General features: G+C 32.3%; 1 long non-coding RNA gene across 1 annotated transcript; it reads left to right on the forward strand.

Moving 5' to 3' along the window:
* Window positions 1–612: 612 nt before the first annotated feature.
* Window positions 613–4,940, forward strand: LOC117691643 (uncharacterized). Its single transcript, XR_010709764.1, has 4 exons — window positions 613–789; window positions 914–1,519; window positions 3,026–3,383; window positions 3,629–4,940. It is a non-coding gene; the product is annotated as an uncharacterized lncRNA (long non-coding RNA).
* Window positions 4,941–14,931: the final 9,991 nt, after the last annotated feature.

Here is a 14,931-nt window from a genome sequence, read left to right on the forward strand (position 1 = left end):
ATAAATTCTAAACACACATTTTCAAGCCTTGACTAAGTGAGAAAAACTTGAACCATCAATAAAACCCCACAAAAAGGGTGACAGCAACTTTAGTACACAGTTTCCTTGAACACGTTGTTTCGGTTAAACGTGGTCCTCATATTGGAAATTTCAAAAATATTTCAATTAGTGAATTTTCTTAAACTCTCGTGCACATTCCCAAAAATATTGAAATGAGAAACTTTACGTGTGTCCTTGGCTTTTGGCATATGTTCATTGATGCAATTCCAACCCCAACCCCCACCCCACCCCTTCTAGATATTAGATGGGTTTTTTTCTCACAAGAATTAAGGCAAATGTAGTATGTTGCAATTAAATTGGAATACCCATATAATTTCCTTAGTGTATACTTTCTGAGTGTGAAAATAAACGGATCTTCTCAGTATTTTTGTGATTTTCCCAAGTATATGTTTGTATTTTTTAATTAAACTCTTCCCCGTTTTTCCTAATACAGGAACTGCTCACTAAATATCTTAAGTGATATACTCTCTTCATATCCGTGTAAATTCGTACTTCTTTCTTTTATATTCATATCGTTCCTAACAACATAATTATACTTAATCATCACAAGCATGAATCACTACCTGAGTCTCATGAGAGAGAGAGAGAGAGAGAGAGAGAGAGAGAGAGATTTGACATAAACACAATTTGTTGATAATTTTACCAATTACACTGGATTTATCGTCTTTGTTGCTCAAAAATTCATAAGTTATAGATGCAGACACACCTCCATGCTTGCAGATGAAGAAGGTAATATGAACATGTAAATAATGTGTTACATTTTGTTGATAAATAATTAATCTGAATAAATGTACAGTTTGCCTACATGCCAGGACTATTTACATGAATTACCGTTCTCTGTCTTTCTCCGTAGACGTAAAATTTCATCGATCGGCTTTTGGAGCATACTCCAAATAGTACTCAGCGGAGAACGTACTCCAAAACTTTTATAACCTCGGTTTTTAGAGTCGTACTCAGTGGAGCACATACTCGGAGTACGGAGTACGAGTTGGAGCATGAGTATGGAAAAAGTTTTATAACCTCGGGGCCAGATCATTATTTTGCTTGTATTCTGATTATTCTCCAAAATTTAATAGTTTTTTTAAAGTACGTTCAAAAGTAAATAAAAATGGTATTATTTTCTTTGCAGGGATCAATTTGCTTGGTGAAAACATCTTTTAGCTAAATAAAAAAAAAATCTTAGTTTTGTCTAATAAAAAGGCTAGGCGGAAGCATTAACAAAACAGATCGGTTTTCTGTCCAATGAAAATGACAGGAGGAAACACAACATATCATCAATTCAACTTAACTGTGATATTGCATGACGAAATGTATGGATGCATTTGAATGAATATTTTGTTTAAGGAAATTTTTTATAAAATTTCAACGCAATGTTTTCACTGTACAATCAGATCTTAAAGCGTTAAACATGATTGCCTTTCACTTAAATCAGAGAGAAAGGAGATATAGAGTTTTTAAGGTATAGTATAGGTTATGTTGATGAACAAAATATTATCATTTCTTTATAACCGTAAAAAGAAATGAAAGTCTATATTAGGTATAAGGTGTTTTAAAGGAATATTATTGCTATTAAGTTGGCCCTTGACAACAGTGTGTACAAACAGGGATTAGGTAATGTCAAAACTTACCAGGCATTGAACGATTTGAAATGCAAACGAATGGTGAATAATGAATCAAATGAATAAATGCATGCGTGCATGAGTTAATGAATGAATAAATGAACGGATGAGAGAAAACTAACGCAGGCAAAACCTTCATGGAAAATAAAACAATGATGGACAGATTTGTCCAGAATTAAAGATGTTTCACACTGAGTAACGATTAGTTTTTGTTTGTTTGTTTAGAGTTTTGTGTTGTTAAATAAACACAGACACACGTATATATCAACATTTGTACCGAAATTTATAAACTCCGGGTAGATTCGGCATAATTTTATTTGAATATTAAGACTTGCATTTCCAAGTTTTTCGGGATGGTTTCTAAAAGTTGGAACAATTTTTGGATGTTTTAACATTACGTCTATATGTAGAGACATCGTTGTCAACGGTCAAAATAATTACAATACACTTCATTCAAAGTGACATCAATATTGAATAAAATATCTCTTAATTTGTTTGCCAGTTAATAAATAAAAATAGTTTGATCATCTACATCACCTTATAAATTACTCCATTAACTATCCCTCTATCTCTCTCATTCAAGTCACGAGCAGTAATGTCTCAACTCCGCCTACTACAATCTGATTGGACATAGGTCAATCTAAACATTCCGTTAAAACTTTCTAGAGTTTACGCCGATTAAAATCTTCTACGTTAGTACTAAAACAGTATTATGTAATCCATGACACATGTATGAAATGAAGATTTTTGTCGCATTTCCCATTCTGTTTGTTGAAATACTTTTTGTTTGTGTAACATGTATGGGATATCCGAGATGTACAGAGAAAGGTATTTTAACATGATTTAAAGTTTGTATTCTTTCAGATGTTGTATTTTTTCAGATGTTGCACCTCTATGAACTCAGGTCTACAAAACATGTAGTTTAAAGTCAAGTTATTACCTCCTTCAAGTATTGCACATTGAATTAGTATATGATACACGAAAGTCTTCTTATTTAGTTTAAATGAGTGAATGCTGCATTGAATTAGGTATAACATTTTGTACCTCTGGGTGTATAACCAACGTCTCTTAGTTTGAAGTTTAAAATCCGCATACTGACCTTTTCTCACAAAAAAAAGATTTATAAAAAGGCGAGTATTTTGGTCGATAGAGAAAACACAACTAATGCCAGAAACAGAAATGTTAAGCTGTAGCGAGTAATTACATAATTAATGCAAATTAAATATCATAGATATGAGAAATATTCTTCCTGATTGATTATTTAGAGAAAACAGAAACACGAAAAGTGAAATTACCCATCTCCTCTATCTCATATCTTTAAGAAATGTTTTTTTCTTTAAAATCAGAAATTCGGTTTGGATGTGGATATTATTCAACGACGACAGCATTACCAACAACAAAGAGCGCTCAAATCCCAACAACATTTTGGACAACACAACCAGTGACAACAAGAGCATTTAAAACATTGACATCGCAGAGTTCAAAGCTTATTTCAACCACACCAGCGACATGGAGTCCAACAACAATGGCAAAAACAGTAGGGGATAAAACAGTAAACCCTACTGAAATTGCGAAGAACGGTGAACCTCTCTTAAGACAGGTGACAAAATGTGATAAAAATGAAGGCACAATAACGGGATTGGGCATATTTGCATTCATCTCTTTAATAGCAAACGTGATATTGTCTATCCTGTTGTCCAGATGGTAAGTTTTGGTGATCAGAGTCAACTGCGTGCAAAAAGTGCTTTTTGAAATTATTTCTTCAAGTACAGTGACTGAGCTATTGATAAGCTTATTTTTATGGTCCATTTTCTCATACATAAAATAATATAAAAAAGAGTGATAAGCATTTATTTGGACTTCATTCATATTTTTACTTTTCTTTGAAAAAAGAATCTTCATTTGAAATTTGCTTTCAAATGGTACAAAATAAAAAAAATCTTTTCTAGCTGTAGACAAAGATCTGGTGAAAATGACACAACGCCATTTTACAAAAATGAACCTGCAAATGCCTCAAAAAAAGATCAAACTGAAATGTATGCAGATCTTCAATATACGGACGACATCTCTGCATACCAAACATTGGCCCGTGGAAACGATGCTGTATATACTAACAGTTTAAATCTTTGACTACATGCTCAACTTCTGATATTGCTTTTATTAGTAAATCCAAGGTCGAGCGAGACGGTGCAGTGTAAAGGGATTCCTCAATATTTTTTTTATATATTAACATTTAAATATTATTGATTAATTTGTCAAAAAATATCAATAGCACCACCACCACAATGTCTACTTTGATCTTAACGTAAAGATTGAGAGAAGCTTTCTATTGTAAAACTTTAGTTGCCTGTGGTGCTATTTGAGTGAGTTTTACATATTGTTACATGTATCATGCATTTCATACTCTGCAATAATATTATTATCTTGTTAAGTAGAAGGTTCACACAATTGTATGCACTATTATAATAATACTAATTGGTTAAAGTAAAATAAAATGTTATTCTTGCATTTTGCATTGACCAAGGATTTGTTTTGCATGTTCCCAGGATTAATATTATGGGCATACGTAAGAACTAACACCTGCATATGCCAAGGCATAAAATGATATGTTTGAACAAGACATTTAACTGTAGAATAGATATTATGAAATCAACATATCAATATGGAAACGAAAATTCTAAATATAAAAAAGGACACAAATTTTCTTCTATCCTTTTAATCCATTCATGTTTTTTTCATCAACATTCAATAGTTTGTCCTTAGTAAGTAATTGCGTATAAAAGCAACTGTATATTTAAAGTATGCTGTCTGTTCTTATTAAGTTAATCACTCCGTTAAGAAAAACGTGAGATGGAATAAAGAATATCAAATAAACTAAACTCTAAACTCTATTAGCTTACAATGAAATAAACCAAGGGTTATACAGAGATGAATTTTTCAGTACAAAACTTTTCTTTTCTCCAGGAGCATATACTTGTTAGCTGCAAGTTAATCCTTACATGTTATACATGTACATGTATGTACATTATAAATGTATCTGTATGAACATGTTTATTAAAATTAATTCTCGTTTGGCATTTCATTAGCAAATGACGATTTTGACCATCATTATAACACGACTCCATCGTCATGTACAAATGTAGTAAGAAAATTATGATACAAATCATGCAATTCATGTATCATTAATTGACAAGATTCTGACATTTAATTCAACTTTATGATATAAGCGAATGGAATGTCGTGAATGGTTATAACAAAACAAAGTTTAACATTTCCGTGAATGACTCAGATCATTAAGATGTTTTTTTGGACAATTATATTTTTATATAAATATTCATATATTTAATTTTTTGTTCAAAGGTAAATAAGAATGCATATGGCGTGGCCTTCTTTTAAATGTTTTTTTTTTTTTGCTTGGTGGAAAACGTCCTATTACAAAAAAACAAATTTGAAAGTCTTTTTTCCTTTGATAAAAATAAAAGGAGGAAGTATTAAGATTCATATAAAAATATCATTTTACTGTCTGATAAAAATGGGACGAGGAAGCATAATTTAACCAGTTAAATTTTACTGTGTTTGAATATAATGAAATGTATCTATGCTTTTGAATAATTTTTAAGTTTACGGAAAATGTTTTATTCATGATCATTCGCCATTGCAAATAAAAAGAGATTCTTTTTATGATATGTTTAACCACATCATTTGTTAAACTTTTGATATCCGATTATAAATATCAAAGTTGTTAGCTGCACAAGATATTTTATACGAGCCTACAAACAATATTACCCGTTAAAAAAGTTCCAAGCGTTGTTTTCGAATATTGTCATTACATGTAATGATATTAATTTTGTATAAAAATTGAAATAAAATTGCATAAGGCCAGCATTGAGATGGCTCAGTATAATATATGTGTACCAATAGAAAATAGTGCAATAATCAATTGTTAAGGTGAAGTTATCCATCAATAATTATAATAATAATTTCATGAAATTGTTGATAGCAGCCATTAAAAATTAATGAATTATATCAATTCATGACTGTAATGTTTCACATACCAAGAGGTAAAATGTAATAAATTTAATAATTTTACTACTTAAACATTGATTAAAAAGTATTCAATCATTACTAACTGGGTATACGGGGTGTATGAAATAGGATGGCACTTCGGATGCTACGAAGATGCTTGAGCATGGGGCGTTCATCAATGTGTGGATGTTGTAAATGGACACAATCTGACGCTAAATAGGACATCTGTATGTCCCAAAATCCTCGGTGATTCCAAAAATGAATGTTCAAGTCTGGGGATTTACAACGAGTTTTTAGCAAGTCATTTAGGTCTAAAACCCTTTCATTGTAACGTTCGCTGGCAACCTGAGGCGATCTTTTTAGAACTTGTCCAATTATCACCAGTTAAGCCATATTTGCAAATACCAAATACGAAGCAAAAGAAATGATTGCATTACATGTAGCAATGTCATACACTGAACGGTAATTATCACACAAATCGTTACTTCCAATTTGCATAAAATTAAATGTCCTTTAGTTGTGCGGAATCTAACATTTCCGGTGAATTTGCCAGTTTATGAATCGTCAAACCTCCCCTAGCACAAAAAATCACATTAAAGCCCCTTCGTAATAACCGTAAATTGTCATTGCCTTGCGAATTGTTTTTAAAAATCCCTCAAACGTCTTAAAAATGAATGTCCAAAAATCATCACATTCTTCGCGCACGCCGACATGCTGTAGCTGGTCAAAATGTCTATTTTTAGATTGTAAACAACCCCGCGTTCCAAAGCGAGATGCTGATCAAGGATTGCATTAAAGCATAAAAAAATACACAAAATAATACGTACTTTGACATATCAAAAAATGTCCTCGGTCTAATAAGATAATATTCAAAATAATTTACTGCATTCAGTCGATAAATCTCTTTGCAATAAATAAAAACTCTCTAGCTCAAAATTCTGTGCTGCTGAAGCAATGGCGAACATTAAGAATATGGAAAACTACTGCAATCTGATTGGCCAATTAATGTGGGGTACCCACCGTTTCCAAAGGGAAATTGACAATGTACAGAGAAACCCAATAAATGGGAATGTTCCAAAATTTTGTAAATAAAATAATTGAATATACCATTAAATGTTTATTTAGAGAATCAACAATATGTCAAGCACTTGCATTTAGGTAAAACAACATATTTAGCATATAATGTTTTGAGAATAATTTCATTTTTTTTCTTCTTTAAAATTTGACACCCAAATTTGACCCCAGCCTATCCCTGAAAATTATGATTTTTTAATCTATTATATGAGGTTACTTTCACACGGTCAAGTTTCAGGTTTTTCTAGAGAAATGTTCTTTTAGAAGAATAAAGTTTTTCTCTATATATTCTTTTGTAACAATACGACCCGCAAATGTGACCTTACTTTTTCCTCGGAGATCATGATTTGAACAAACATGGATCGACACAATCTGAGGATGCTTTAAGACACGCTACAACTTTCTGACCGATGGTTTTCGAGAAAAACATTTTTAAAGTTTTGCTCTATATATTCATATGTAAAAATTTGACCCCATTGTGACCATAACCTTCGCCCGGGAAACATTATTTGAACAAACTAGTACCTAAGTCTGCCTTCACACAACTATTAGCTTTTCTGTCCAACTGATGTTTTAGCAGAATATTTTTAAAAACCAAATTCCCAATATATTCTTATGTAGAAATTTAACATCCCTCATGTTGGCCCCTCCTTGCCCCGAGATGAATTGAATTAATTTGTTTCTACTCTACCCGAGGATGGTTCCACACATGTTTCAGCTTTTCTGGCCGATCGATTTTTGAGAAAAATATTTTTGAAAAATACCAACTTTTCAAAACTGTTAATCATATCACCTTGAAAGAGGGTGTGGCCCTACATTTAAACATATTTGAATCTCCTTTACCAAATGGTGCTTTTGGAAAAGATTGAAATTGGCCCAGTGGTTCTGATGAAGCAGTAACAATCAAGTGAGCTAAAAAGTTAAAAGATCTCGTTGAAAAAAAAGATTTTTTTGTGTTTTTGTCTCAGGACCCGAAAGAGACAAATTAAATAAGAGAAATTAATGGAATCAAAAGTAGATATTTTAGTACGTTTACCCACGGTACGTTACTGTTCATCACACTGAGTAAATAGTGAAACAAAAAATCTAAACTTTAAAAAAACTTCTTTTGCTTGAACGCTTCGAGTGAGAACCGGAAGTGAAGGCTAACCAAATGAAACCCGTTAAATACATGTGCAATCAATTGTCTATCATTTATATTAAATTCAGTTTTGAATATTAATCTTTTGCAGCTTCTGGGATCTCGTGGGTACAAACTTTGTTTAAAAGAAAAATTTACCTGATTTTTGAGATGTCTCATCGGAAGTAGCATTTTTCCCTTTATTAAACTATGCGAAGATGCCATCTTGTATTTCTAACACTAAAATGGTACTTCCTTGCTAAATAGCAAAAATATTTTTAAAAATCAAATTTTGGTGTTCTTTTCTGTAACAACCAGAAGTTACGCCTGAAAAAAAAAACATGCGTAGGAACAAAATAGTGAAAACAAGTGAACATATATACAAAGGTCTATCATTCCAAAAAGTTTGGTTGTTTAAGACCTAACCAATTTTGAGATTTTATTTAGATAAGTGTTTGTTACAGGACAGAAAAGGGACAAACGGAAGTGGTCAGGGAAAAATAAAGTTATATTTTCTTGTGTATTTTCAAAGCCTTTATCACTTATGTTTTTAAAATCTCACGGGAACAAAATTTGTTTTAAAAAAGCAACCTGAGATTATTGATATATCTAACTGGAAACAGAACTGTTTTCGTTATCTAACACCGCATATATGACATAGGTATGAACTTATACTTGCATGTACATTCTATGTAAAAAAGTAAAATCGTAAAAAAAATAATATCGAGAGTACTTTCCGTAACGACCAGAAGTTATGACAAACAAAACAAAATAGTTTAAACATATCTACAACTGTATGTCTATCATTCCACAAAGTCTAGATGCTCAAGTTATTATCTTTTTTGAGATATAGATTGAACAATGTGTTTTGTCGCCGGACGACATGAAATGAATTTTGAAGGATTGAAAACAAGTGGCTCGAGATATAAACATTATCTATTATCCCTAAAAATTTCAAGAACATTTACACAGCCCTGAGAAATCTTATGGACAAAAAGAGGGGGAAATAAAAATCAAAGTACTGAAGTACTGACGGGAGTTGATTTTATCGATTATTACCTATTTTATAATCAACGATATGTTATTCTGCTTTGCAAGTAGTTTTTAATCCGTATTTGAATTACGCATTACGAAATACTTTGAAAATTGTATGGATCCAAGCAATAATGAACTCATAGTCTCGTTTAACCAAATGTTCGGCTGTCTCCATTAATCTCCAACAAGCAAGAGATATTCTCTGCAAACACCAGGTCACGTGATAGCTTGATGATGCGACCTCTGAATATAGAATGACTTTCTGCTTGTCGGAGATTTACGGAGACAGCCGATAGTTAAAAAGACTATATTGAACTCTGGCGTAGGAATACATACGACTGCAAAAATATCTATATTGTTCGTACTATTTTCAATCTGACTTTTTGTATTCATAATTAGGTTTCATTAAAAAAAACAATGCTTCTGATACATTACATCGAATTTATCGATTGTTTTCAAGAACTAAGTCTTGACATCGGGAGATGATTTCTGCTTTGGTCCAAACACTGTTTCAGTTCCGGTTTGCCAGAGTAACTGCATGGGAGAGTTGATTAAAATCAACCCCCAAAAAACATTACAATCATTATAGCGAGCGCAGCGATACGAACCAGTGTGCGCGGGAAAAAGAACAATATGATATTGGCCATTGTTTCATCAGTCTTCAAGACGTCGTTTAGATGGTGAACAATCGGGGCGATGTTAGTATTTCTGGGATTATGGGTGGTAACCAGTGGTAATATCTTCGATTTTTTATTGTTGTTTTGAACGGGATTGAGGAGCTTCTTTCTGTCTAATTTCATGGTTTTTCAGTAGCATCGTCAATAATTTTATCCGGATAACTCTGTTTCTTTAGATACTTTTTTAATTCCTGTAATCTCTGTATTTTGACAGACTCGTCGTTAACGATTGTGCATATTCGTCTAGACAGGTTATACGGTATTGCTCTTTTCGTATGTCGTGGATGACATGAGTTGAAGTGTAAATACTGATGAGTATCCGTAGGTTTGTAGTATACTTCAAACCTACGGATACTCATCAGTATTTACACTTCAACAATAATAACAACAATAAAAAATCGAAGATATTACCACTGGTTACCACCCATAATCCCAGAAATACTAACATCGCCCCGATTGTTCACCATCTAAACGACGTCTTGAAGACTGATGAAACAATGGCCAAGATATTTGAAAAACAAAAATTGATAAACAGCAAAAGACAGCCGAAGAATCTTCGACGCATCCTTACTAAATCAAATTTCAAAGAAAAATCGGAGTTTGAAGTCACTAAATGCCAGGATGCGCGATGTGGCACTTGTCCCTATATTAAACAAGGACATCATTTTAATTTTGGTGGGAAATAGTTTATCGTTAACAACAACATGCCGTGTCAAACCAGAAATCTATTATACGTTATCACGTGCTCAGGTTGCGGGGAACTATATATTGGAGAAACGGGAAGTACCTTACGGGAGAGAATCCGAATTCACAAACAGCACATCAACCAACCGGAATACCGCAAACTAAAAGTTAATGAACACCTTGACCTGTGCGGAAAAAAATCATTCACTGTTTTTCCGTTCTATAAAATGTACAATTCTAATACTGTTGAAAGGCGTGATAAAGAAAAACATTTTATAAGAACTTTTAAACCTAAATTGAATAGCTTAATGTAACATCTGAGTATTCTAAATGTTTTATTCATGTTTAACCGTGTAATATAATCTGTTATTATTAGTATTGTGATATCTAAAAATACGGGAAAATATGACGTCATTCAGAGACTTGAAGACGCCGTTAAACTATTATGACGTCATAACAAATGTTAGTATTGTAAAACATCTGAAGAAAATGAAAGCGCTTATGTTTTACTCGATCTTTGTGTTTTCATTTATTTAAGTTTTATATATATTTCACCGACCACTGAGGTTTTTCTTGGATATATATATATATATATATATATATATATATATATATATATATATATATATATATATATATATATATATATATATATATATATACACACACTAGCAAGAGCCATACTTTACTGTCATATCGATCCATTTTAAGCTAATTGTGCATGCATGTACAGTAGGCAGTTAAGTATATGAGTAGGGAGGAAATAAACAATATGACATTTTGAACTAAAATGAAAAAATAACCAGGTAAAAAAAACTATGTAGATATTGCATATAGTCAGACCATCAAATTTAAAAGTGGAAAATTACACACCTACAAACAGGACCCGGGCTCCGTTTCTCTCTCTCTCTCTCTTTCTCTCTCTCTCTCTCGGGGTAGGGGGTTGCGCTGTATGTATCATACGTTATTCATAACCATTAAAATTAGTACCTTTTGCATACATATTGTAGAGCAATACTCTCTCAAAAATTCTTTGACGTTCGTTGATACCTAAATAAAACTATAAGTTGACAATGATGCAAGGTATGTGTAATTCTTGCTGCGCTCGCCAGAACGGTAGCACCGTAAAACATATTAAGGTCTTTCAATGAAAACGGAAGACCTTAGTAACTATTATTATATTCTTGTCGCTATAGCAACAAAAAAGGAATTTTCCAGTAGTTGTTTCTATGTTAAACAAAACAAAAAGACAAAAAGTCAATTGTTGAGTAGTTCCTGTGACGACCGGAAGTTATGGAAGATCAAACAAAACATTGTTGACATATCTTCATACATTGCTGTGTATTTTTCACTAAGTGTAATTAATCGAGTCTCTGTCAGTTTTGAGATCTGGTTGAGAAAAGGTTTTTTCGTTTCGGGACCGGCAACGGAAAAACAGAAGATATTAAAGAAACTAAAAGCACGTTTTATTAGAACATGAACCTACAGGTTATAACTGTTCATCAGACTGAATGAAATGTTCAACGAAAAAACCCTGAACAAATTTAAAACGTCATCTGCTTGAACTTTCCCGGTTAGAACCGGAAATAACGGAAAACAAAATAAATCACACGAAACACATTATTATCAAATGTCTATCATCCGTGTATATTTTGTAAAATTTGTTTCTTTACCTCTTTTAGTTTCTGTGATCTTAAGGGTACGAAATTTGCATGAAAGTGAAGCGGAAATAGTAAATAAAAATCAAGAATCCCTTTCGGTTCTCTAAAGTATGTTTAAAAAGTTTCTGTTCTGAATTCCGTACTGTTCTTAGAGTCTTTTGTCACGTGACAGAAAGATATATAAACCGGAAACAGAACGCTGAGAGTCAGTCATGGAGTTCAAGGGACTTGGACACGATTTGAGATCAAAAATTTTATTTTGATTTTTTCTGTATAAAAAAGTTTACTGGTGCATTTTAAATGATTGACCAAAATATTGAATGTTAAAGTCAAGTTACAAGCGAGATACAGGGGTAAGAATTGATTGTTATGTAAACAAAGCTCGAGTCTTATGGCTGTTTACAAAAAATTTAATGTAGATAATTACCATTTTTTGGACAAAATGACATATAAAAAACAATATAAACTTATTCAATATCTTCATAAATACTATTAACAACAAAAGAAAGATACATTTGTTTGAAACACCAATACAACACAAATGTAAAAAATGAAATATTCGAGCTTTGTTTACAAAACAAAGAATTATGAACTCTGTGTCTTGCTTATAACTTGATATTTGACTTTCAAATTTTGACATAGCATAATAAACTTCTTTATTTATCAGTATAAACATTGAAAATAGAAAAATGAAATTTGAAAATTTTAAGTGAAATCATGTCCAAGTCCCTTTAAAATCGACGGGTAAACATAGAGGAAAATAAGGTAATAAGCAAAGCTAGGTCTTATGTGCCTAATGCTTTGGAGACTTGAAAATAAAACGTTGTACCTATAAGATAGTGGACTTGTCAATATCTTTATTTTATTCGGGGCTGTGCACTTTTATAGTGCGGTAATACAAATGCACAGTAGCAAGTGCACGCACTCTGTAGAGATAAAGGGGTAGTGTACATATTGTTGATCAAAATTTGTGATTGAGAAAATTGTTTTTTTTCACATAGGTCAAGTAGAGCAGCCGAATTAAAGAGAACTCAAAAACGTTACAGATGAAAGTTACCTGAGGTAATTGACATGTCTCATCAGAAGTAGAATTATGTTGTTTGTTTAAGGAGTCTCGGGGGAGAATGTTTCAAACATACGATTTCCTTCAATTTGTTTTACAGTGAAATGCCAACTTATGAGAACACTATGTGCAAAATATAAAGTAAATTGACCGGATAGTTTATCTGTTTGCCGCGCTCAAATTTTGGTCGTATGTCCGATTCATTACCGACATTCTATATAGGATTAGGAGGGTTTTCATTTTCATATTAAAAAAAATTACAAACATACGATTTTCTTTAAATTTTCAGCGATGAAAGGTTAACGTATAAGTAAACTTTTTGTTAAATTAAAACGAAATTGACCGGATGGTTTTAGGTTATCCGCCCTCATAGTTTGATTCTATAAACGTGCCGTGCCAGCCATTTTACATATAGAAATGTATAAAAAAAAAGATGTTTACTAATCAAATTCAATTTTTATAGTAGAAGAAAAATACCTTTCCACTCACACAGAACGTAGAAGGATCGCGTATATGTTTTTATTTTGCAAATTATAGTTTTGATGTTAATTATTGACGCTGCAATAGAAAGTGCACGGCGTTTATTTTTGTCAATTGTTACGTCAGAGTATCAACTGACGTCATCGTAAGACGTTGATTCCGCCGACAATAACGTCGATTTTGAAGAAGCGGCGAGATGATTAAAATACTTTTGACATTATTCTAACGATTCTTTACAATAAATATAATTTTCTGATAAGTCATTTTTTAACATCAAAACGTTATACATGATAACCTTTATATTTGAACATTTTACTTTACATTTGCGTTTTACGACAGTAATGCGCAATACCCTGCGCAGAGGGCGCACAATTTTAAACCCGCTACCGACCTTAACCATTTGTAGATGACCTATTGTAGTTACTGAAATGTTACTTTAATGCTAAATAAGGGGGAAAAAAATTAAACATCAAATTTTTGGAGTACTTCCTGTGACGACCAGAAATTAACCGGATAAAACTAAATTGTGTAAAAAAACATGTTCATAAATATGTCTATCATCCAATAATGTTTGATTGTTAAAATCTATCCAGCTTTTGGACATCCATTTTTTGTCTCGGGACAGGACAAGAGGAAACGGAACTGTTCAATGAAAATAAAAGTGTTTCTTAAACATTTGCCTATCGTACATATTTGTGTATTTATCTAACTAAAACTGTCAATTTAAAACAGTTAAACTAATAGCAGCTTGTATAGTTCAAACTCTTCCGGTGAGGACCGGAAGTGACGGTTGACCAAATGAAATCTGTTAAACACATCTTCAATGAAATGTCCATCATTCAAGTAAGTTTTGTGCCTTGAACACTTACAATCTCTGAGATCTCGCCGAACAAAATTTGATGACATATGTAAGGATTTTTACTTATATATTCATTCTATGTATAAAAAAAAAAGAAAAAAAAAAGGTTAAATGCGTTAAGCGTTAAAAAAATATTTTTTTAAGTACTTCTGATGATCAACGGAACCAACAAAACAACGTCGTTTAAACACATCTACAACTATAGGTCTATTATTCCACAAAGTCAGGATGTTTAAGTCTTTATCGTTTTGAGATCTCAGGTTTTTGTCGCGGGATAGGAAACAGACGACCAAAAATGAATTTTGAAGAAAAAAACGCCTCGAGATATTCTCTATCATCCCTGAAAATGTCAGGAAACTCTGATAAGCCAATCTGAAAAATTTTGGCGACAAAGAAAGGGAGAAAAATTAAAAAAAACGAAAAAAAAAACCCACTACCATCACTAATAATGTCTGCCGTTGGAAACGGAAAACATTTATAAACACTACAGGCTCTGTAAAGTCGTTTGTTGGGAACGGAACATCTTTTTATTCCTCTATTGCTATTCGTTAGACTTTTGAAACTATAAGTCAG

The sequence above is a fragment of the Magallana gigas genome, chromosome 9 (genome assembly GCF_963853765.1).
Source record: "Magallana gigas chromosome 9, xbMagGiga1.1, whole genome shotgun sequence".
NCBI lineage: Eukaryota > Metazoa > Mollusca > Bivalvia > Ostreida > Ostreidae > Magallana > Magallana gigas.